This window comes from Lucilia sericata, unplaced genomic scaffold (genome assembly GCF_015586225.1).
Source record: "Lucilia sericata isolate MDLA Ls3-8-SP2 unplaced genomic scaffold, ASM1558622v1 Contig000486F_arrow, whole genome shotgun sequence".
Taxonomy (NCBI): Eukaryota; Metazoa; Arthropoda; class Insecta; order Diptera; family Calliphoridae; genus Lucilia; species Lucilia sericata.
The window spans coordinates 57,313-82,610 of NW_023994500.1; the positions used below are offsets into that span (position 1 = coordinate 57,313).

The 25,298-nt window shown below is 31.7% G+C and overlaps 1 long non-coding RNA gene across 3 annotated transcripts; it reads left to right on the top strand.

Annotated features, from left to right (window-relative positions):
• Window positions 1–6,385: 6,385 nt before the first annotated feature.
• LOC119605431 lies at window positions 6,386–18,219 on the top strand. Of its 3 annotated transcripts, none has more exons than XR_005231588.1 (2): window positions 6,386–7,035; window positions 17,335–18,219. It is a non-coding gene; the product is annotated as an uncharacterized LOC119605431 (long non-coding RNA). The 3 variants fall into 3 exon arrangements; XR_005231589.1 differs by having other exon boundaries at window positions 6,386–6,742; XR_005231590.1 differs by having other exon boundaries at window positions 6,386–6,728.
• Window positions 18,220–25,298: the final 7,079 nt, after the last annotated feature.

Consider the following 25,298-nt stretch of genomic DNA (forward strand, 5'->3'; position numbering starts at 1 on the left):
ATAAAATATACAACTTAAGCTGTTGAAATAATTTACCAAACGTATTTTTGTATCATACACACACAAATATTATAAAATATGACAAAAAATTAATAAAAAACAACAACATGGCGATGAACTGTCAAAACGAATTACGAATGTGTCGTAGAAACGGGTTAGTTGGCTATTGTCATTCAGAGGCCGAATTAAGTAATTCAACTGCTCGTGTGAACTTGGTATAAGATCTATAATCTACTCTACAGGTTCCCAATTTATAAATTCCATAAACGATTCCGCTAGAACCGATTTCTTTAGAACAAGCAATACTGCATTTTCTAAGTTTTATTAAAATCTTACTATGTTTCTAAATTACTCCACTGTCCCCATTATGGTCGTAATTCAGTTAAAAGTATGTAGTTTTATAAAAAAAATATTATCCACATATTCATGTGTATAGTATTTGATCAATATAATGGTTTAATGCAGAGGAGCGCAAGATTGCCATTATATAGCACGCGTGATAGGGTAAGAAAATTCTGCTGACGCTAAGTTGATACACATACACTATAGGTTTAATTCTTCTTCTTTTTATAATGAGCAATATCAGTGGGTTTGCTCTCAACTTGAAAAACAAAATCAAATCAGTTGCTGATCAGCACTTGTCGAAGCAAGGTCTGTACGCGACGTTTTTAAAATACACACAGAAATACAACAACAAAATTTTGTGAAAGCCGAATTAATGTAGGAGAACATGAGAGAACAGTTGTTAGTTTTTTATATATAGACTTTGATATACGCTGGCTGTCAAAATCCATAATAAACATTTGACAGTTAGCATATACTTTATAGTTTATAGTCATTTTATTAGTATACTTTTATTTTGAATTGAATTCTGTTCTCTGCTGCTTTACCAACACAAATAAAACTATGGTACTCTATGGTAGTATGTGTTTGAGCAACACTGGTTTAATGTGTCGAAAATGACAAATATCCACCATTGTCTGAGAGTATTATTTGCGCGTAATGCAAACACTGCTCACGTTTTCTCATAAAACACCAGAACTGACAAATGATGATGATGATTGTGGTGATGGTGATGATTATTATGATGGTTTCTTATATGCTTATTAAGTTGGCATGCTGGATGACACATTGTCTATTGCGTCGACCAGTCGGCAGAGGGTATGCTGACTGACGTATAGACAGACAAATAAAGAAATGCACAATACATATTAGTAGACATATACACACACAGCCGGTAATAGTGACACAACGTCTAAAGTTGACCAACTAAATGACTTGAAAATGTTCCAAAAATTGTTACATATAAAACAACAACAAAATGGCTACGATTATAGGCGCCATAGAGTCTACAAGTTAAATACAATTCAGGATAACAAAAAAAGATGAAGAAATATACGGCAAAAGTCTATAGAAATAGTTTAAAACAGATTCACACAGACACAAGCAGGAACACAATCACTCACACTGGGATAAACTAACTAAATCAGTGATGGGTAATTCAGATAGTAATACAAAGCAGCCGTAGCTTGTAGTGTATGTCCATCAAAAGTAGAATTAAAACAAAATCCCCATGACTGAACTTTATATACGTATGTATGTATATTAAAATGTTCATCCTGTTTCGTGGGTGTGCGGATGTTTTGTTAGATGGTGTGGCTAATGCATTGGAAACAATATATTTACTATAGATTCCATATCCTCAACTCCATCCGTTATCATTTTTACATCAACAACAAATATGAAGATAACCAAAACTGAAACAAATAAATATGAAATGATAAAAGAGGAAAATGAAAAACAATCTTGTAACCTTTATGGCGAGTTTATTGTTTTTGAGGCCTGAGAAACTGTAAAAAATATCTATTCAAAATTATGCTTTTAACTTTAAAGATTCAGGATGTTTAAATGTATGTTTAAATACTTTCGTATTTCCCAGGAAACAATTGTGTGATGGGAAAACAAAGAAAAAATGATGATTCAACCGTAAATTTGCTTGTACCACGCGGAACCGATTTTTTTTTTGTTCAGATTTCCGAAATCAGTCATCAGGATACTGAAGAAGATAATAATTTAATGGATGTAGACAGTTTGCATGTGAAAATATTGTCCAGACTAAAACAATGGAATTTACTAAAACTGAATATAAAAATCACCTAGTACCGAAATCGACAAAAGGTCATGATGTCCTATTTCAAATCTCAAGAACCTCTAGAATTTTATTGCAATATAAACGGATTGATAAACGTTTTGAGCATTGAATAAGAGCCACAAATATGGAGACTTTTATAGACACTTTTTGAAAGAAACATATAATTATGAAATTAATTTCAGAGAGTTATAGATCATTTAAGAAATTTTAAGAAATTGATTCTTCACATTAATCAAAATTTTCAAAATGGTTTAACATTGAAACTGCTGTCAATGGTTTCCCACCTCCTCTTTCCTCTTTCAATTGAACTTTTCTATTTAGACTCTTTAATATACAGCATTTTTTTAATACATCCTAATCAATGCTGAAATAAAAGCAAAATTCTTTATTTGAATTCAAAGTCAAATACTTGCTGATTCATTGTTTTAATTGGTTTGTGAAATTTAATTGAGCATTTTGAAAAATCCATTTTGATTTCAATAAAAAAAAACACTCTTCATATTATTCATGAAAAAAAACAAACCAAAATCCTATTTTCTTTTAAGTTAAGTTTCTGTCATACAATACACAGCATTCAATTCCTTTGTTAGTTGGTTTGTAAGGATGTCATCGAAATAATAAAAAAATTTAAAACAAATGATTTGTGTAGAATTGTGTGTAGTATTTAGGATGGGAAATACAAAAATTTCAAACTTTTAATTAAGTACAAAAAGGGGAAAAATATTAGTACTTTTTTGGAATGTTTGGGATTTAGTTCATTTAGCTTTGGACGGCCTCTTCTAAGAACCAGTATGGACTTAAAGAGACTATATAAACATGATACTAGAGGTTATATATAGTAAAACTGCGTTCTCAGTTTTCCATTTTCTGAACTTTTCTCATTCAGAAGCTCAATCCAATAGATCCTCCTCAGTAGATCCTTTGCATTAAAACCGCGAGTGTTTCAAATAAATTTCATCTTTTTTTAATGCGATTTAAATGATCTCAAAATCAAAGAACCAACTTCTTGGGTCCAGGTTAAAACAATAGAACTTGTTACATAAAAGTACCAAAGTCTCCTATATTTACAATAGGCAAGAAAATTGCTATCGTGAACTTGTTATGAACAATTCATTCACAGTAGTTGATTTTGTATGCAACAGCTGTTCAATGTTTACAAAATTCCGTCGACAAATTTCACAACAGGGGAATTTTTTTTCACGACAAAAAAATTGTTGAACGAAAAAAGTGAAAAGGGAACATATTTCACGTGAAATATTGATTAGCAATAGGGGTGAATAAGTTTCGATCTGGAAACTTGTCATAGTTTTGCCTGTAAAACTAACACTTCCAAGAAAAAAAAACTTTACCAACAAAAAATATTTTTAAAAATTAAATATTTTAAACATCACTTTTTCATTGCAATTTTAGGAACTGAAAACGAAACAAGTAAGAAAATATAGTCGGACATGGCGGACTATATGATACCCTACACCATGGGTATATGTATATTGAAAATTATTTATTTTAAATAAAGAAACTTTTATGTTGAATTTTACCTTAATTGCGATGTATTTAAGCAATTTATTGAATAAAAACTAAATTTCTAAAAGAGGCTATATATGGGAGTTAGGGTCAAATATAGGCCGATCCTCAACAAATTTGGAAGAGGGATGTAATTGTATATAAAGATTAGTAATGCTGAATTTAATCGCGATACTAATGGTCATAAGTGAATTTTTGGATGTTTTAAGTTATTTTTTAAGGGAGGCTTGTATGGGTGCTAGGGTCAAACGTCGGCCGATCATTATAAATATTGGTACGGTCATTTATGCCTATATACAACTTAGTTGTGCCAATTTTTGGTGAGATAGTAGTATATTTGAAGTAGTTATGAGTTAAAAACCCTAAATCGGAAGGTAAGATTGTATGGTGGCTAGGTGAAATAACGGACCGATTTCAAACATTTTCAATAGGCATCGTATGGTCCAAATTTTATCAAAATATCTTGAAAATTGTGGCCTGAAGCTTGCGCACAAGGTTTGCCTGGACAGCCAGCCGGACAGACGGACGGACATGTCTTAATAGACTCATAAAGTGATCCTGAGTCGATCGGTATACTTTAAGGTGGGTGTAATATCTTTATGCGTTACAAACATCAGAACAAACGCATAATATCGTCCCCACTATAGTGTATATTATAAAAAAATATATAAAATTTATTTTTATTTTTTATTAATAAAATACAGCAATCAATACATTTTAACGTCTGAGGGAGATTTTTAATCTTTACCTTCCAATAGTGGTCAAATGGAAATTTGAAGTGTGGCTGTGGCTAACTAACTAACTAACTAACTAACTAACTAACTAACTAACTAACTAACTAACTAACTAACTAACTAACTAACTAACTAACTAACTAACTAACTAACTAACTAACTAACTAACTAACTAACTAACTAACTAACTAACTAACTAACTAACTAACTAACTAACTAACTAACTAACTAACTACTAACTAACTAACTAACTACTAACTAACTAACTAACTAACTAACTAACTAACTAACTAACTAACTAACTAACTAACTAACTAACTAACTAACTAACTAACTAACTAACTAACTAACTAACTAACTAACTAACTAACTAACTAACTAACTAACTAACTAACTAACTAACTAACTAACTAACTAACTAACTAACTAACTAACTAACTAACTAACTAACTAACTAACTAACTAACTAACTAACTAACTAACTAACTAACTAACTAACTAACTAACTAACTAACTAACTAACTAACTAACTAACTAACTAACTAACTAACTAACTAACTAACTAACTAACTAACTAACTAACTAACTAACTAACTAACTAACTAACTAACTAACTAACTAACTAACTAACTAACTAACTAACTAACTAACTAACTAACTAACTAACTAACTAACTAACTAACTAACTAACTAACTAACTAACTAACTAACTAACTAACTAACTAACTAACTAACTAACTAACTAACTAACTAACTAACTAACTACTAACTAACTAACTAACTAACTAACTAACTAACTAACTAACTAACTAACTAACTAACTAACTAACTAACTAACTAACTAACTAACTAACTAACTAACTAACTAACTAACTAACTAACTAACTAACTAACTAACTAACTAACTAACTAACTAACTAACTAACTAACTAACTAACTAACTAACTAACTAACTAACTAACTAACTAACTAACTAACTAACTAACTAACTAACTAACTAACTAACTAACTATGCTCATGAACATTCTGACACTTTTTAGTGTGACATAACGTGATTTTGTTGGGAACATATGTACATATAAGCTCCATCTCTAAGCAATTGGGGGATAACATCAATTAGGATCTCCGAAGGACACCAGATTAGATATGATGTACCACTGGACTACATCACCTAAGAAAGATTACTTATTTTATATATCAGGGTTGGGTACATTTTTCTTGAGCCTACTTTTACCTGTACCATCAAAAGTACATACAATTGTATACAACTTGTTAACACTGATTAACGCTTAAGTGCATAATGCAACAACAACAATTTGCCAACAAATACACGTGAAAAAGAAAACTAAACTATAATTGTTTTACATCACATACTCAAGAACACTTTCATTTACACACATACTCACTCATGAACACATCACTACTAGTTTATTCATCAAAACAATAAAATAACAGTGGGCTAAACCACAATTAACACAATACAAATACGACACGGTCGGCACTCGTGCAGCAACAACACCTATACAAAACCAAAGAAAAGTGTAATGGAAAAGAAAAGATAAAATATGCTGTTTTTGTGTTTGAGAAAACCAAAAAAGAAAAACAAAAGATGTTTTTAACACACAACAAAAAGAAAAGCCAACAAGAAAATTAGAAAAATAATAGCAACAATTTTGCACACATTAGATACATACGCTCAAACAAACAATCTCTCTAAACGGTAAACAGCAAATACAACAACAAAAGCAGAAAAGAAGAAGATTGCCTAAATGCCTGGTGAAAACAACGCGCAATCTCTTATTAAATCTGATGCTCATTTTCTTTACTCTCATTTTCATGGGGCTAACATAGTATGCGGGTGTGTGTATATGTGAGTGTTGGGAGCAGATTTTACTCATTTAACATGGAGGAAAATTTTCTACACACGGTGCTTTTCGCAAAGCGGCAGCAGCCATGAGCTTTCAGTCCCGGATTGGCTGTTGCTGGGTAATGTCAACCTTTGCTAAAACAAACGTGGTACTGAACGAGAACGGTTTTTCCTTCAAACGCGCTAGCCTAATATATTTGCGGTTGTGATTTTTTTTTTTTTGGCAAAAAGAAAAAAAAAACAGAAAAAATTGTTATAAATTCTATAATTTGTGTGCAAAAGAAATTAATCATTAAAGTGAAATAGAAAAAAGAAAGAAATTAATTATAATCAGAAAAAAAGAAAGAAAAATATTTAAAAAATTCGTGCGGTTTTCTTCCAAACAAAATTTTTGGTGACATTGAAAATTGTTTTTCGACCAAAAATGTATTAGATGATTAAGAGCAAAAATGTAAATGAAAAAAAGTAATAAATTTTATAATAAGAAAAAAATTTTGTTAAAGAAATATAAATTTAAATTTAAAAAGTGTTTTAAGTTGCAACAAATAAAAATAAATCTTAATTAAAAATTTAAATTTGTGGCTGACAATTTTCCAAGAGCAAAAAAAGGAAAAAATCATTGAAAGAAAACGAAAAAAAGAACGGAAATAAAAATTGTATTACTAAAGAGATTTAAAGTTACGCCATTTTCTTGTATTTGTACTTTTTACTGCTGCTTCTTTTACATCTTGTTCTTCTGCTATTTTGTGTGTCTATGTGTGAGTGTAATCTTCTTTTTCGGCTGCTTGTTCTTGTTCGTCTTGTGGTGTTGTTTTTTGGTGTCTGCGTGCGTGCGTGCCTTTTTTTGTGTGTGTGTTTTACTGCGTGTATCTGTTGGTGTATTATAGTTTTTTGCAAAAATTTTTAACCTTCACCAATACTTTGACTTGGACTCTTCCGCATTGCAGCACCATTGCTTTGGCTAGACTATTTACACAAATCCATGCCATGCCAAATGTATCCCATTGTCTTTCATCATGAACATGTCCATTAAACCTAAGTGGCTTCCAACAACATCCTCATCAATTCTACCAGCTCAATGGCCTGACTTTAAAATAAACGTTGTTATCCTTTTAAGGGGGTAGAACAATGAACCAAAAAAAAAAAAAAAAAACAATCATCAAACACATTTAAAACTTTAAATTGAACATTCAAATTACATCCACCAACATCATTTTCAAATACAAAAGAGCAAAAAAAAAAAAAAGGAAATTTTTGTTGTTCTATTCCTAAATGGCTTGTTACAATGAAATAGAAAATAAAATGAAAATAATAAGCAACCCTAGGAGAGTTTTGATTATGCTTCCACAGATAAGCTGATAGACGACTACATATTAAAAATTCAACTCGACTAAAAAGCCAAGTCAACAAACCAACAAATAACATCAACAAATACACAACTGACTAAGTAACCTCATGCTACACAGACACACACAAATGTACATTTATGTTTTTTAAGTATATTTTTTTTGGAAGTTGGATATTCAGGTTTAAAGTTTGGTAACTAGGATTGGCTTAGGTTATCTTTAGGACCTTTATAGGTTATTGGGAAGTGTGCCTTTGTTGTGGTGCTTTTAATATGAAAAAAATTATTTAATCAATTCGATATTATTTTCCGAGTCAATTATGTATTCTCGACTTTAATCTGTAAAGTCCTAAGAAAATGTATGTGGTTGTTAAAATTGATTTATTTGCCAGATAGGTTACTATTTTCTTCAGTTTTCTGGTTAATCGAAATTTTCTGTTTATATCTTACATCTCTATAGGACATGTTGTCTTGGCAATCTGTTCTTACCTTGGTGTTATTGCCAACTTGGGGAATAAAGATGCTACTCGAGGAGTCAATTAACTTGTGGTCTGTTCTGAAGCAACCGACTGCCGTGGTAATACATGTGTAGATCCGGGATGTTACCACGGGATTCAGTTGTCTAAGGACTTGTATTATATTGTATTATACACGTATCCGCAACGTGGCTGCGCGATGTTGTCAAATCAGCAGCCTCTGTAGTGTGGTTGTGGACTGAACATTTAGTCTGAAGATTACCTGTCAATTTATACAGGGGCTAGTATGATACAGATATGTATATGATAGCACAAGTACTTAAACTAGGAATTGCGTTAGTCATGTACCAAAAATGTCCAACCGAATGTTCTTTGCTAGTCAAAAAGTTGCTAGGGTACTACATGACCTCAATATTCGCAGCAACATAGGAATTTTTGTCCACAGTCAAGCGGCACTTCTCTCACTAAATTCTTGTACTAAATTCTTATACTACCACTTTTCTATTAGTTAGACAATACAAAAAATATCTATTAAGACTGGGTCACCTGTCTGACATTAGCCTTGTTTGGGTCTATGCGCATAGGGACTATTATGGAAATGAACAAGCAGATGAGCTTGTCAGAACGGGATCTGCTCTTGATATCTCTAACGCCGCTCCAATAGCAACCCCGTTAGATTTTATCAAGAGTAGTATCCTCAGATATCTAACTTCAAAAGGCTAGAAATAGGTGGAATAACCTAGACACATGTAAAGGGGCCAAGATAGTGTGGCCCTTCTTCAATGAGAAACGCACAAGACTCCTCATAAACCGAACTAGACGGGATATATCGAGATTGATAGCAGTAATAACAGGACACTGGGTGCTAGGCAGACATGCTAGTCGGGTTGGGCTAACCGTTCTATCTGCTCTGTGAATGCCCTGCTCTATCCTTAAAGAGACAGATCTCTTGGCAGTTATTTCATATCTAACCTTGGTGAGATATCTGGATCTAAGCTTATTGATATCCTAAGATTTGCCACAGGCTGAATCTAATACTATACAGTACTACATCTGACGAGTGGAGTGAATTAAATCATGTCCATCCATCTGTCTTTCCACATTTGACCTAAGGTTTGCCAAAGGCTGGATTTAATACTATACAATACTACATCTGACGAGTGGAGTGGATTAAATCATGTCCATCCATTTGTCTTTCACCCATTTGACTCCAAATCAGGACCCCTACAAATATTAACTTATAAATTTTAGTATCACAATAAAATTTTCATTAAACAAGTCTTTGTGGACCTAAATCTCTCCAAAAATGTTCATTTCATTATCAAATAAAGTTCCTTCTTTCAAAAACCAATCTTTCCCTTTGAAAATCATATGATCGGAGAAGGTACTTATCGGTGACATTGACCGGGTTTCCAAATCTATTGATTGTTGTTTTTGACGTTTCTATCGATATTACAACGGAATGTGTTGCTTTGAAATTAGGAAACTTATGCCTAATACTCACAACAATCTTCATTCGTCAAACACTGCTTCCTGTTTCCTCTATTCTCTTTCCCCCAACTACTCCTCTAGTTATATATATAATGTTTTGATAATTTCGAATTTTAATTTGAGTATCGAGAAACCGCCACTTCTTTTGGAAATTAAAGGCAAAATTCTGTCAGTTCAGCCACTATCCCAAAGTGTTTGGAACTGATTTCGACGAAGTCTCAGTAATGGCAGAGAAAGTGTTTGAATGTTTCTGCATCCTCACAACATGCTATTCACATGTCAGATTCCAACGGTCCTATTAGTGTAGTTGTACTCGAGGTCCCCTGTGTCCAATCAGTATATTTACTATCAAACTAAGACTTCTAGTTCTCGTTTCTAGTTCAGGATACTTAATATCAAACTAACCTCGGACTTGATTCCACTGAGAAGACTTCTAGTTCTCCTTTCTAGTTCTATTAGTGTAGTTGAACCCGCGGTACTGTATGTTAAATCAAGATACTTACTATCAAACTAACCCTGGATTTGCTTCCACTGAGGAAACTTCTAGTTCTCCTTTCATTTGGAAGAGCCCACAAGATTTTTGTATCTACTACTTCGTTACCGATAGTACCTGAGTAACTTAGTGTCCATATGATACAGAGATTAGCACTGAAAGAAAATTTGGTTAAAACTTTCTAACAGTACAATACAGTTTTAAACTTATTGAGTTATAACATGCCTTATTGCCTTTTGGCTATCGGGAAATAATGTTTACATCCATCTCCAAGGTGGTAACCATCCGCTTAGCAGTAGATTCCAATGTTTCACTTGACCGAGGTTTCCTTTAATATCTCTATCTGGCATTTGATCGCACACGTCTGATATTTGAGTATAGCCGTCCAATGTGTTTAATATACACGGATAACGTGTTCTACTTACATCCGCTTTCGCTAAATTCGCCTAGAGATAGGAGTTGTTCGCCTCATGTTTTTCCCACTTCTTCCTATTCATCATGTACGACGAATTCCCGTGATATCATGTTACACTTTTTCTCCAAAGAAGTTTAAAAGATTGAATCGTGAGTTATAATTGTGTGTCATAGTTGTGCTAAGACTCCATTTCGGACCTATAGTTTTCTACATCGCTACTAAGATCGATGTGCATTGTTAATTTGCTTCTCTATGTGTTATTTCCATTTAAGATTCCTTTCAAGTATTACGCCTAGGTATTTAACCATATCGGTAACTATTATCGTCCTGTTCAAGAACCGGTGTTCGGTATAGGCGGCAATTTTAATTTTTCTTTTGAAAGATTAACATCATCAGGCTTAACATCTGACATCTCTTCGCCTAAAGTTTGATACAACAATAAATGTATTTTTTCGTACATTTCGCTTTTATTTTTCCAATTTTTCACATATTTCCAATGAAAATACATTTTGAATTGTTATAAAGAGTCTGTTGTAGTTATCATCCGTTGAAGTTGATGGACAGACAGCCATCGTTAGGTCGAATCACACAGTGTTTTTGAGTCGATTGTAACATCGTCAGTAAATAGGTTCTATTACTACTTTTTCAAAATTATAATTATACTACAACCGCAACAACATTTCCAACCCTGACAAACAAAATATTTATTTCTACTTATGTATGTATCATCAATAGAATAGTGAGCATGGAATGTTTTTGATGTTGTTGTTTCTACAAAGGATAATGAAAAAAAAAATCACAACATAAAGAAGAAGAAAGAACAAAGAAACTAGAAGTACAATTCCATAGGCCCAGTAGATGATTAAAAGTGTTCACGCGACTTGTATGTATGAGAGTGTTGTGCTTTTTTTACACCAACATACATACTCAAACACCACAAAAGTGGTTCTCTTTACAACCCAGCCACAAACACACTCTCACTCACACACATACAGTACAGTACAACACCCCCAATTTGGATGTCTCAAACTCTCTTTAGTTTTTTTTTTGTTCTTCACTCACTGGCACCTGTGCATAATGTACGAATGTGTGTGTATTAAATAACTATTTACACATGTTGTTGCTGTTGAAAGATTTTTTTGTTCGTTTTGAAAATATGTATATTTGAAAGTGTGTGTGTGTGTGTATGTGTTATTAAAAAGAAAACAAGAAAAAACATATATATATATTTTTTTTTGCTGTAACCGAAAAATAACTAACCTCGGATACCATTTATTATCAACATCATCACTACTACAACCACACCAACCAGTAGTACCCATGTGTACTACTTACTTACATATATATGAATGTACGTATGTACATATACATGGAGTAAAATACAACGTCAACTATGTTATAAACTAAAACATACTCCTGCTATTCGTTCATATGTACCGTTAACCGTAGTACAACAGTTGTTCGTTATATCTTCATACCTTTATAGGTGTCCTTATTTGTGTATGTGTGTGTGTGTTTAGCATAGTGGAGTATGTACTTCGTTTGTTCGTCACTGTTGTCGGAAGCACGTAAATCACAAAATTTACTTCCGGTTAAAACGGTGTTTGTATTTTTCTACAAATTTTTTCTTCTATGTTTTGTTCTTAAAATGCCTCCAAACAAAATAACGAAAATTGAAAATAGAACAAAAACCCCAAAAAGAAAAAAACTGAAAGGAAATAGTTGATATTTTATAATTGAACATTTTTTAACATTTGGGACTCGTATTTAATTTCCTGACCTTCTTCTTTCTTTTTTCAAATATCACAGTTTTGGTAAAATAATTTATACGTTTTTTTTATTCATTTGTTTATTTTGAACTTTATATTTTATTGCATTTGTGAGAGAATTTTTACTATTTCTATTTGTACTTTTACATTACTGGGTATTTTAATGACAATTCCCAAAATACACATTTACTTATTTGATGAGTTAATTGGCTTTTGTAAGAATGTAAGGTTTTCAAAATCTGGGAATAATTAAGGCTTTTATAATACATTTTTATTCTTATTCGTTATTATGCAATAAAACTCTTAACTGATAAGTAATCTACTGATTTCAGTGTATCATTGTAAATTTAGCAAATAAAATTATATATCAAACTATATAAGTTTAAACCGATACAAAAAACATATATTCCCTAAAGTCATTTGAGTTGTAAATCTGAATTAACTATCGAACACTTCCAATTCATATATAAAAGTGTTAGAGCAGAGTCTTTCGTGGCAATAAAACCCATGACCTCTGGACTGGTAGACTAGAAAACTAGTTATGCTGAGAATTTTCTAACTGGAAACTTGAAGAAATAGCTAAAAAAGAGCAATTGAATATGAACATTGTGATATGTTAAGTAGATTTACTTATATGGGACTCTCAGAATTTATCGAGAAAACACGCGTTCCTCTCTAATTTGGGCGGTTTGTAACTGTAAGTGGAGTCAGTCCCCCTACAACAAACTAATGCTGTTATTTAGGTTGTTCTTCTTCTAAACAACGTCTGCAGTGACGATCATGTTAAATATCGCGGTCAGTGGAATATCAACATTCTTTGGTAAACTGTTTCTTCCATGGATGATCATTTTCTTTCCCCGAATGCGTCATTTCATCAGAGTTGGAAATTGAGAGAACATAGGGACGTAACATTCGTTGACAATTTCATTTTCCCGAATGTCTGAAGTCATGGAACCCATATTTGACAAAGCGTCGCCAGAGTTGAAACAGGATGTAAATTTGGTTTTATTATGTTCGTTACAGAATGCTAATGGTCGACGAGATTCAGTTGTCGGATTCCGAAGGCATGTTTGCAAATACGTTGCAGATACGACTATTTCCACCACCAGAGAAAGATAAGGTGAAACGTAGGTTGTTAACAAACTTTACAATTTCAACCTGAAGAACAGTACAGACATAAAGCAATCTAATGAGATCAAGCAAATCAGATAAAGTTCCCATAAGAGTTTTTGAACCGCCAGTTTAGACTGAGATGATGTCATTCCGAGGGTTAGTATTTGCAACCCAGTTTGTTCTTTTCATAACAAAACAAGCTAGTCTTTGTTTCTTGGTTTCCACCGTCTTCCACCAGAATAGATAACGATAGGTCTTCTCGCTAGAGGTAAACTTACCTTCCCTGGAAATTCTCAAACTATATTTTAGTCGAAGCGGTCCAAATCCTGAACTTTAATATTTTCTGTCAAAAAGTACAAATTAGAACTTTTTTCGTTTTTTCTAGTCCATAATATTACTTAGTTCACAGTTAATGTGGTGAATGAGAGAATTGGCATTCTATGGTATTAGTCGATGCCTTCTGCATAGAATTCACCAGTCAATTAATTCTCTCTTTAATTGTCACAGAAATTTGGATGTCGAACATCGATAGTAACGATAATTTCATGTGGGACTGTGTCCACTGTCCTTCCTTTAATTTATGAGTTTTGTAGCTGGTAATCGTAATAAAACGGGATCTACTTTGGATACCTTCAATGCCGTTTCAGTAGCAACTCCGTTGAAATTTGTTAAATGTTCTTCTTCTTCTTCAAGTTCTTTCTTCAAAAGGCTGAAAATATTTGGAATAATCTGAAAACATGTAAAGTGGCCAAAATAATGTGGCTTTCTTGCAATTAGAAACGTGCTAGGCAATTTATAACCTGATATAAACGAGATATGTATATCAAGGTTGTTGTCAGTAATAACTGGACTCTGGGTCCTAGGTAGACTTGCAAGTCAGCTTGGTATTAATGTCGAAGTGGTCTTTTTCAACCACTGGGTGAGCTTTGTGACGACTCACCACCGCCCATTGTGTTTGTTACACGCAGGTGGCAATTTACGTATATGGATGCCGGTCCAATATACGCGCACTTTGCTCAAGTATTTTAGCTATATTATCTCTGACCATTGATGTAAAACATCACTTCCGTTTACAACCACGCAGATGGGATGGCCTCTGTTGAATCAGCAACAATACCTAGAGACGTAATCAGTAGACTGAAGTACGAATCCATAAAATAAGCCGAGACTTTGTTCTTTCTCACAGTGACACACTGTGGTAATTCTGATATGAAACGAGTTTACTCTTAACATATCTGGACAAGGAAGGAAAATTCAATGGTATCATTTGTATATGATACCTATTTTCCATCATCATTCAGCCCTGCACACTTCTTATTCATCCGACACACTCATAAGAGAAAAACGGGTGAGGCCCGCATAACCACATTCATCCCGTACCATATACAATTAACGCCAACTTATTTCCAACGCTTAGTCCCACAGTCACTCCTCTGTGGGGTATCTGTTGTTCTCGGCAACAGCACCGAACTTATACCGAAATATTGACTTTACCTTACTTTAGTCTTTTAACCGCCGCTTACTCTTCCCGCGAATTTTGGTTTAAATCATAGCCACTACGTGGATCCCGAAGAAACCTCAACCAACTGACCAGCCAGGACATAGTCCTGCGGTCAACTAACCACCTGTAGTACCAGATTATGTGGTTCTCTGGTTAGACCCCATGTTAAATCATACCAAGGACTAGCCGAGGAGTGAAGTGACATCACCTCTTTTCGCCCGGATTGCAATACACCAAGATGCGGTCTATAATCAAGGAAACATGCCCGGCGCGCAGTCAGCTTGGTATATCCTTAAACGAATTCCATCGCAATTGCAAGGACAGGGATAAAGAAAAGACATTTTTTCACCATCTCGGCGAATAACCTGCCATAGCTGGCGTAAAAATCAACCAGTTTTTTGTTGTTTTCATTTAGAGCATTAATTTCTACAATCTCAAATGTGTCCTTAAAAATATCCTCCGTAGGCGTATGCACTTGTATTTTATAAATCTCTGCTGAACTGTTCCCTAGATTCTTTTAAGCCTTATCTACCTTAATCTTTGTCTCTTTTCACTTTTTTATACTTTCTTACTTGGACTGTATTAATCTAATTGTTGAAATATTCTAGAGCACTTACACTTAAGTTAGGTTGATAGGAGGATGTATACTGCAGCAATTCCGAAGAAATACACCTAGTCCACTTTCAAGCCTGTTCTGCGCTCCTTTTCATGGAAAATGTTTGTTGGTAAAAACATTCACTGAATGTCTTATTGTAGAATGTTAAAAAACTCAGTTTCCTGGACGTAATTCTTAAGAATTTTCCAATCAGTGGTCGTAAAGGATGTTACATCCGGAATAATTTCACTCCCAAGATATTTCGATCTAATTTCGGTGAAAGCTTGACATTTGGGGTTCTCATTCCGCTCTACATGTTCTATATTCGTCTGAATACGCACGTCCAATTTTATTTAGCTGTGCCCGTAATGTGTGTCCACTCAGAATAGTTACCATCATACTAACCTCAGACTTGCTCATTTTGAGGAGGCTTCTCATCGTACTCTCGTTAGGGTCACCCCACAGGATATTTGTAGTTCTACCTACTGTTTTATTATCTCAGAAGGCCTTATGGGATTCTCTCGCCATATTATTCATTCAGCCTTCGTTACTTCAAATGGTTTTCAATTTATCAGGATAAAAATCTAAAACTTCTTTCGCTATAATGCTATTACATTCGCTCTTTCGTCCGACTATTCCTAAGTGTCTTGGTACCCATATGTAAGCCTTACCTCTGGGAGAACATTCGGTTAGAGCTTTCTTACAATACAAAAATAATCCAATTTACGCATTCCGTTATTGCTCTGAATTATGTCTGGAAGCCAGTTTCTGAGTCTTCAATATAGAACCCCAGACCCACTTTGTCGTCCAATGTAAAGGCATCCGAGTAGGAACGGATTCCTACTGAAATTTTCACTAATGTTCCGCTGGATCATGCCGTTCTACCTTGGATCAGTCATGACGCATTCTGTGTCAGATATGCGATCGGTCACATACGATCATTGCGTATAACCTTCCAATTTGTCCAGTATACATTGACGGCGTATCCTTTAATCGCTTATGGTTAGTTTGCCTAATGTTATGAGCTGTATGTTTCAATGGGTGGATTATCTATCAACGTACTACGTTGTCGTAGTACTCATAGCACAATGAACGCTTCTTTGCCCAAAGAAGTCTACAAGATTATTAAAGTTAAAATACTCACACAAAAACTTATCTTAGAGTCAAATGTAGAAATATCACTGAGCAGTCCAAATCGACTTACTTAAGTCTATCCTCTCCATCCTTTCCTTATCTGCAAGTCAGATATTCCATTATTATTGTTGCATAGACTCCTCAAAGTCGATGATGGAAAGCGCAGATGGTAAGACTTCAATGAATCAATCATCAATCATCATCCTATTGAGTGTAGGTTGTATAGTGAATATTATCGTAAACCTGTCGGATATAAAGTATTCAAGAGATATTGCCAATAAAAGATTGTAATTAGTCATTTTGGGTCGAGATAGAAAGCGCAGATGGTAAAACTTCAATGAAACTAATAAATTTGGGGCAATCAGTTCTAGAATTTCTATAGGTTTTCAGCCTTATTGGGCCAATCAGCTCCAACGGCAACAGATTATAGATTTTCTTATATCCGATAATATACTTATTGTAATCAACCTACAGTTGCCAGGTTTAAGTCAATTCGAAGATACATTTGACACATTGAATTTGTTTAGTGAGAGAGAGAGAGTAATGTTCGGTTCAAAATGTAACGGTTTTTTAAGATCTATGAAATCGTATAGTATTATTTTAAATAGTTACTATTTTCTTAAAGAGTCAATGATAGATATGCTTTTTGCCTTTTTTAAAGAGAATTTTCTTAACAGAAAATATAATTTTTGTAAACCATTTGTTTAACAACTATAAAATTGCAGGCTGAGGAGAATTTCAGTGAAACCTCCAACTTTCACAATAAATATATTAAAAGAAAGTCAAATAAACAAATAAATAGTAAGAAGATATAAAGCAATTAAGAGAAAACTACATAAAAATAAGAAAATTTTTAATTAAAAAACCTTTAAAAGTGAAAAATTAAAGAAATCTGTGTGTGTATTTAAAATGTGTTAAATGAATAAATAAAAGTGCATGCTTTAACATGTACAACTATTTACAACAACAACAGTTGTTTATAGCCAAAACGAAGCCGAAAACATCGAAAAGCAATAATAACAACTAGATCATCAAGAACAACAAAAACATCAACCTCATCGCCAATAACAACAACATCATCATCGTCATTCTGCTGTTAATTGTATAACTGTGTTTGTGTTATATTTAATGTGTGTATGTGTTTGTTTTTTCCTGTCAATGACTGACTACCAGAGGTGGTCAATGTGGTGTGTTTAAATATTTCAAATTGTACTCTTCACATACAAAACAAATATAAACAACACACACACAGGCATACATACATACATATGTTTATATACAGTTAGTTTGTATTTAAATGTTTAAATGCCTGCATTCGGTTTACATTTGTTTGTTTTTTTATCTCTAGACGTAACGGTTATCGTGATTGAGTAAGCCAACGATTGAGTGTGTATGTGTTTGTGCACGTAAAAGCCTTTAAAGTGTATGCGTGCGTTAACATGCGGTTTCCGTTTAAATAAAATTCAATTTAAATTTTCTACTCGACAGAAATAAGAAAACTAAAATTTTCTTTATAATTTAACTTAAACATTCATAACTTGTTTCTTTAACCCACAAACACAAACTGCCTGCCTGTCTACCAATCACTCAGACTATTTGCTATAAAAAAACAGCAGAATTAATATAAAAACATAACAACAACAACGTTAGGCAACAGCAGCAGTAACAGCAAGACAACAACTATTACTTTTACTAAAACTGCCAAAATAAAAGAGGAAATAAAATAAAAATAAATTAAAGAAAGAAATCAAAGTAAGTAACTTAGTTGTTGTTTTTATTTTCTCTATTTTTATGTTTAAAATGAAAAGCAAAATTAAGAAAAATATTTTTGTGTGTGTTTTTATCATCAGTATACTTTATGAACACACATCTACAAAACAATATTTTATATTTATTTACTTATAAACACTTGAGGTTAGCAAAATAGATGCAGAGTCCAAAAAATTATAAAAATTTACTGTCCTAAGAAACCTTTCATACCTTACAAACCAAATTTGTAAAATTTTTTAAAAACTAAAAGAAAAAATCTGCCCCTAATTTTTTAAACCCATGTGTTCTTTTTACTATATTTTCTGTAAGTATCTGTGTAAATCAACATTTAAACAGACAACAAATGTACAATATGTTCCTCGTTGTTTCTTATATAATAAGCAGCATTAAGCCAGAAACTCAAATTTATACCCAAAGTATTTAAGTGGAGTCAGTCGTTTTATTTTTTATTTTATTTTCTTGTCTATGCTCTTCTCTTAAACAGTTCCCTAACATTTTGTTGTTGTTTTTTTCGTATTTCCTTTACACTTTAATGTGTGTAAGCGGTATTTATTTGCTGCTGTTGTGGTACCAGCCAGCATTTGACGTTTATAAATTACGGTGTCTTCTTAACAAATATTTGAATTATATATGTACTACATAATATTTGTTGTTATTGTTCTTATTGTCATTTTGTTCTATTTTTACATCACTAGTTTTTGTGTGTTTTTTTATATTTTAAGGTTTCAGGGCTTGGTTCGTAATCAATTAATTAATAAATTATTTTCTATTTTAGTTTTCATTTTTATTTTTTTTTAATTTCTTTGTTGTTGTTTTTTATAGTTTACTTAATTTTCACAATATGTATTTTGTAATGAATTGCTGATTATTTGCGCACATGTGTGTTTATTATTTCCGCTGAAATTCATTTTGCAAATAAATGTAAAAAAAAGGAGAAAAAATTATTGATTTTAAAATCACACACAAACTATTGTAAATAGAAAATAGTATGAAAATGACCTTTATTTGTTTTGAATTAAAGTTTTGTTTTTCACACACATGATTTCACTGCTACATTCATACATATTTAAATAAAATTAATTTTTAATTTTTTTATTTTTTTTAAATACATAATCATATTACATAGTTCTAATAGTAGCGTATGGGTTTTATTTCAATTAATAATTAAATATTACGTATACGCCACAAGTTGTATTAACCATTCAACCAATAAAGTGTGGTGTCCATAGCGTATGAGTACTTTATATTTATATTAAAATAATCATACGCAACCAATGTTAATCGTAAAATGTTAAATGTTTTTGCTTAGATGTTAGTAATATTATAGGGTGATCATTTCCACATTTTTAAAAAACGTCACCCGTCTGAAATGGGTGACGTGTGTTACGCATAAAACTGCAGGAATCGGTAACAAGTTTTCTTATTGTAGAGAAATATTGTATTATCGAGAGAATAGAGTCTTGCGTAGCCAGTAAAAATTACATGACAATGAGGGGCTTAAGTGATCACAAAGTTGTCCAATTTAGGTGAAAAATGTATGAGTTTTAATATCTACACTGAAAATAATCCATGCTTAACTTTACGAAAAAAAAATTTCGTAACTACTTTTTTCGTAATATATACGAAAATTTCGTGTATAATACGAAATATTTTTTAATCAACCCCTTTTCTAATTTTACGAAAGTACGAAATCCTGTCGTAATATCTTTTTTCGTATATATTAAGAAACTTTGTTTTCTTTTACAAAAATAATTTTGTTAGGACATGTAATATTTAACGAAAGTAATGAATTTTTTTTCGTAACAAAATTAATTAGTAATATATGTACAAGAATTATTTTTGATTTCACAAAAAAAAAAAATTATTTTGTTACGATTTTTTTTGTTTTTTTTTCGTAATTTTAAGCGAGTTAAATTAAACGTAATTTAAATTTACAGGAAATTAGCTGCCTAATTTCCTGTAAAATTTTTTATGTTTTTTTAAAAAACATAAAAATTTTTTTTTTTTAATTCGCAATCTTTTTCTAAATTTACAATAATTATTTTAAAAGAACTAACATATTCATGTCTTTAAAAAAATCGTAAAATGAAAAATTTTTTTTTCTAAAATTATATAAAATTATTTTGCATTTTACTAAAATATTTCGTACAATTTCGTATATATTACGAAGGAATTTCGTGGTGCGAAACCACGAATCATTTCGTACAATGCACAACATTTTTCGTGTATATTAAGCATAGATTATTTTTAGTGTATAAGCAAGATCATGTTATGTCCCATTGCTGTAATCTTCAAAAAGCTTGCTCTATAATTAAATTGATAATATGCAAAATAAATTGGAAGTTTGGCATAGAAGGTAATTTGTTGAAAATCCATCTATAACAACTCATATATAGCGATTCCTGAGAAAGTTCGATATGGGTTTTTTAGGACCAGCTCTAAGGGGATGATCCCAATTCATGTAGTGTATTGCTTTGGAACTATGGGTAGGAGGATAAAGAGAGTAGTATTTATGGATATTCGACTTACTTACATTGCAAGTGACATGAAAGACTTCTGGGGGGAAGGTTTGTTTCAGATACGGACAGTACGACTTGAGAACAAATTCTCCCTGTAAGGCATTGTGCGATCTACTGGCCAATTCATAAAATATGGGTGTGTTTTTTTTTTGAAAGACGTGAGTTACGCATAAATATGCGAGTTTCGGGAACGAGTTTCCCTAATTTCAGAAGTATTATCTGTAGAACAGTGAAACACACCTCGCATTGCGATGGTGGAGCTGAATACCCTACTGTCACCGATAAGTACATTCGCCCTCTCCTTGTACGCGGGTCGATTAGCCCAAAAATAGACTTTGAGCACCGGGCCCATACAGAGAATTGTATTTCATTTCAGGGCGGATTATATGGGCATTAGTTCTATTGAACGAGCTTAGTTAGTTAGTTAGTTAGGTATGTTAGTTAGTTAGTTAGTTAGTTCGTTAGTAGTTAGTTAGTTAAGTTAGTTAGTTAGTTAGTTAGTTAGTTAGTTAGTTAGTTAGTTAGTTAGTTAGTTAGTTAGTTAGTTAGTTAGTTAGTTAGTTAGTTAGTTAGTTAGTAGTTAGTTAGTTAGTTAGTTAGTTAGTTAGTTAGTTAGTTAGTTAGTTAGTTAGTTAGTTAGTTAGTTAGTTAGTTAGTTAGTTAGTTAGTTAGTTAGTTAGTTAGTTAGTTAGTTAGTTAGTTAGTTAGTTAGTTAGTTAGTTAGTAGTTAGTTAGTTAGTTAGTTAGTTAGTTAGTTAGTTAGTTAGTTAGTTAGTTAGTTAGTTAGTTAGTTAGTTAGTTAGTTAGTTAGTTAGTTAGTTAGTTAGTTAGTTAGTTAGTTAGTTAGTTAGTTAGTTAGTTAGTTAGTTAGTTAGTTAGTTAGTTAGTTAGTTAGTAGTTAGTTAGTTAGTTAGTTAGTTAGTTAGTTAGTTAGTTAGTTAGTTAGTTAGTTAGTTAGTTAGTTAGTTAGTTAGTAGTTAGTTAGTTAGTTAGTTAGTTAGTTAGTTAGTTAGTTAGTTAGTTAGTTAGTTAGTTAGTTAGTTAGTTAGTTAGTTAGTTAGTTAGTTAGTTAGTTAGTAGTTAGTTAGTTAGTTAGTTAGTTAGTTAGTTAGTTAGTTAGTTAGTTAGTTAGTTAGTTAGTTAGTTAGTTAGTTAGTTAGTAGTTAGTTAGTTAGTTAGTTAGTTAGTTAGTTAGTTAGTTAGTTAGTTAGTTAGTTAGTTAGTTAGTTAGTAGTAGTTAGTTAGTTAGTTAGTTAGTTAGTTAGTTAGTTAGTTAGTTAGTTAGTTAGTTAGTTAGTTAGTAGTTAGTTAGTTAGTTAGTTAGTTAGTTAGTTAGTTAGTTAGTTAGTTAGTAGTTAGTTAGTTAGTTAGTTAGTTAGTTAGTTAGTTAGTTAGTTAGTTAGTTAGTAGTTAGTTAGTTAGTTAGTTAGTTAGTTAGTTAGTTAGTTAGTGTTAGTAGTATTAGTTAGTTAGTTAGTTAGTTAGTTAGTAGTTAGTTCGTTAGTTAGTAGTAGTAGTTTAGTTAGTTAGTTAGTTAGTTAGTTAGGTAGTTAGTTAGTTAGTTAGTTAGTTGTTAGTTAGTTAGTAGTAGTTAGTTAGTTAGTTAGTTAGTTAGTTAGTTAGTTAGTAGTTAGTTAGTTAGTTAGTATTTAGTTAGTTAGTTAGTTAGTTAGTAGTAGTAGGTTAGTTTAGTTAGTTAGTTAGTTAGTTAGTAGTTAGTTAGTTAGGTTAGTAGTTAGTTAGATTAGTTAGTAGTTAGTTAGTTAGTTAGTTATTAGTTAGTTAGTTAGTTAGTTAGTTAGTTAGTTAGTTAGTTAGTAGTAGTTAGTTAGTAGTTAGTTAGTTAGTTAGTTAGTTAGTTAGTAGTTAGTTAGTTAGTAGTTAGTTAGTTAGTTAGTTAGTTAGTTAGTTAGTTAGTTAGTAGTTAGTTAGTTAGTTAGTAGTTAGTTAGTTAGTTAGTTAGTAGTTAGTAGTTAGTTAGTTAGTTAGTTAGTTAGTTAGTTAGTTAGTAGTTAGTTAGTAGTTAGTTAGTTAGTTAGTTAGTTAGTTAGTTAGTTAGTAAGTTAGTTAGTTAGTTAGTTAGTAGTTAGTTAGTTAGTTAGTTAGTTAGTAGTTAGTTAGTAGTTAGTTAGTTAGTTAGTTAGTTAGTTAGTAGTTAGTTAGTTAGTAGTTAGTTAGTTAGTTAGTTAGTTAGTTAGTTAGTTAGTTAGTAGTTCTGAAACAATTCTTTATTGTGCGTTACAGACACAAGTAGTACATCAATTCCCTGAAGTAGTAGGAATTGTTGTACTTCATTCTTATGTAGGCCGTTAGCATTCCAAAAACAATTAATTTCTTTATAGCTTTATGTTCCTTAGTATTTTAATCTAATTTTGATAAATACTTGACAATAGTGTTTCATTTCATTACTATACCCAACGCATTTCCTGCATTTGTCATATTCCACTTGTTTAATTCTATAAAGTTCTGCTGGTAGTCTTTTTATATCCACCAATATTCCTACTAGACCCCTTAAAGAATACATAAGACATATTTAATAAAATCATTATTTTCGACTTAGCCTATTAATATTTAAGACTACAGTAGTACATAGTTTATTAAAAATTTTTATAATCCGGCAACTTTTCTTAGAACGTAAAACGATTCAAATAGTCATAAATTAACTTGAGCGTATGAGTGTTATTTTGGCAATAAAATGCAAGTTCAAATAAAGTATACGTATACTAACCACTTCATAGAATATAACAATATGCGACACATTTGAGTGGATATGTGTGTGTTTGTTAACACACATGCACTTGTAGTACATTAAAAGTCTAAACTATTTATAAAAGTCATAAATTATAACATAAATATTATAAATATGAACAAATACATATTTTACGTGCTACTTATAAAAGTGCCACAATAAAAGTGTAAAAATAACTAGTTTACAGTGTGACAGTTTGTAGTGAAACATTTAAGCAAAATTAAATATATAATAAAAATATCTTAATTAAATTATTAAGAAATTTATGGCTTAAGCAACATTTTTTACTAATTGTCTATTTTTTTTTGTATTTGATTTGTTTGAAACTGCTTTAAATGAGTTGTGTTGTGTGTGTGTGCTATTTATATTGCCTGAGACACGCACTATTTTCCATAATTTATACAATAATAATAATAAACCATGTCCTTGATTTGTATTGTTTGTTTTATTTATTTTTTAATCTGGCAAAAAAATTAACATGCAATTGAAAAAAAGGTTCAAATACCTTTAAAATAATATAAAATTCAATGCTAAATGCATTGCAACTTCATGTTGAGGTTGGAATTCATTAATACTTACTTAATTGGAATATATATTTCATATATGTTTCTCTTATTTGTTTCTCTTATTTCGTTTTATACTGTTAATTGTCATTACCACAAACTTGTATAATTTACCGACAAAGAATTAAATTAACTTTTTCCAATTTTTGTGTTATTTTAAATGCTCTCTTATAATTGGCATTGTTACAAAAATCTGTCAAGTGTATTTCAAATTTAACTACTATCTACAAACATAAATATGCATATGATATGTATATATAAACTTTTGTAATTATAATTTAAATTTGCAATATAAGTAAATGAAATAAAAACAAAAACACTATAATATTTATATTAAGCACTTTTTAAGCGCAAAATAAAACATGTGAGAATCTATAGTCGGTCATGGCCAACCATATGATACCCTACACCAATTTGTGAGGAATATTTTTAAGAATAAAGTATTTAAGCAGTATTTGATTCCGAAATATTTTAAAAATTTCTTGGCAAAGAAGTGACTTTATGGAAGAGAGGTTATATGGGGCCAAGGGGAAATATGGACCTATCCTTATAAATTTTCACAGAGGGATTTATTTTAACATTAAAGTTATTTATGCAGAATTTCATCGTAATGCTATTGTTTATAAGTGAATTATTGATCTTCTAGTCATTTTCTGAAGGGGACTCTGTATGAGGGCTAGGATCAAATGAGGCCCGATCCTTACGAATATTGGCAGTATTATTTTGACTTATATAAAACAAAGTTTTGTTGATTTTTGTAGAGATACTAGAACATTTAACTATGGGCTTAAAAGCTATATTCGCAGGGTACGGTAAGTGAGCTAGGTGAAATAATAAACCAATTTCAACTATTAACGTTTGTGGCAAATTTCATCAAATTATATTGAAAATTGTGACCTGTAGTTTGATTACAAGGTTTACATATACGGACACGAATATCGAGTGCATCCACAGGGTAGACTAGAGACGGTCTACCACGCGCCCCTGAATCCTTTTATGAAGAACTCAGATGGCAATTTTTGTACATGGCTGAGCAATCACTGGTCTAAAGTCAATAGAAGGGGCAACAAACCCCAGCATCAAGTGAA